The sequence below is a fragment of the Sinocyclocheilus rhinocerous genome, unplaced genomic scaffold (genome assembly GCF_001515625.1).
Source record: "Sinocyclocheilus rhinocerous isolate Xijiao unplaced genomic scaffold, SAMN03320098_v1.1 scaffold1622, whole genome shotgun sequence".
Classification (NCBI taxonomy): Eukaryota; Metazoa; Chordata; class Actinopteri; order Cypriniformes; family Cyprinidae; genus Sinocyclocheilus; species Sinocyclocheilus rhinocerous.
The window spans coordinates 959,587-960,795 of NW_015654513.1; positions in this window are offsets into that span (position 1 = coordinate 959,587).

Sequence of the window (1,209 nt, forward strand, 5' to 3'; positions counted from 1 at the left end):
CACGCGCTCTCTCTCCACTGTGGATAAACGCGCTTGCTTTCTGAAAACACCGGTTTTAGTTTTAGCTTGCAGTTTAGCGATCTCCACTTCAATACTCTGTTCTCAGAAAAGTGTAATTCATCAACTGTTCATTTATGAGAGAGAGAGAGAAAGAGAGAGCGAGAGAGAGAGGCTGTGTATGTATGAATTACCACCGTTTTGCCGCGTTTCTCTATTAACAGTGATGCTGTGTCTTTAATTCCTTTAGAAACAATGATGCTACCAGCTCCTTTTTGCGAAAGATAATGTAGCTCTTGAGCGATTAAGCTATTTAGTTGATAAAACTGCGGGGCAGCGCTAAAAAGTTTGTTCCTGAATGTCTGAGTTCGGCCGCAACGTGATCTGTGTGTGTGACTGCACTTGACATCAAACTGCTTCTGTTTCACAGAAATGCTGGCACAGACGTGCATGTTCGGCTAGAGTCGCTTTGAACTCGTGCATCTTCGGAAGCGGAGCTGCACGGAAAGTTACAAAAAATGTCGTGCACACCGCCACGTGAAACGACGTCGCGCGCACTCAAAGTGAACTTCCGCCAACACCGCGATGACGTCATATTTGCCGCGCGCACCTAAGCGAACTTGCGGACGCGTCGAGTATAAATCAGCCTTGAGCGTGTGTGCGTTAGATAAAGCAAAGACAGCGCGTTAGTTTAGAACTCTTCTAATTTTTTTTTTAAATTGTTGAGAGTGTGTTAATTTGTGCAATGATAACCTACCATCAATGTAAATGATTTTTTAAATATATTACAATGAGTACATTACAATATAAATTTATTAGAACAAGTACATCAGTATTTGTGGTCTTAAAAACAATATGCAAACAATCAGAATATTGTACCTGGTGGGGAGTGCACAATGTAAACATGAAACATATGCCATTACCTATATTGTACTGTGGTACAGTTATGGAGGCCCTTCATAATGCAGAGGTCAACTGCCTGCTCTGCCAATAGTTAGAAATGGCACTATAGTAAGCAGTGTTTAATAAACAGCTGTTTTTATAAATTCTTCTGAGGTGAAATTCAGTGCAGTCCCGTATCGTGACATGTATCGTACCGTGGCCTCTGTATCGCGATACGTATCGTATCGTGACTTTGCTGGTGATACACAGCCCGTTCACCAAACCCATCTTGAGTGTTTGCTGCTAAAAAGCTCATTTTTTAGTTTCATC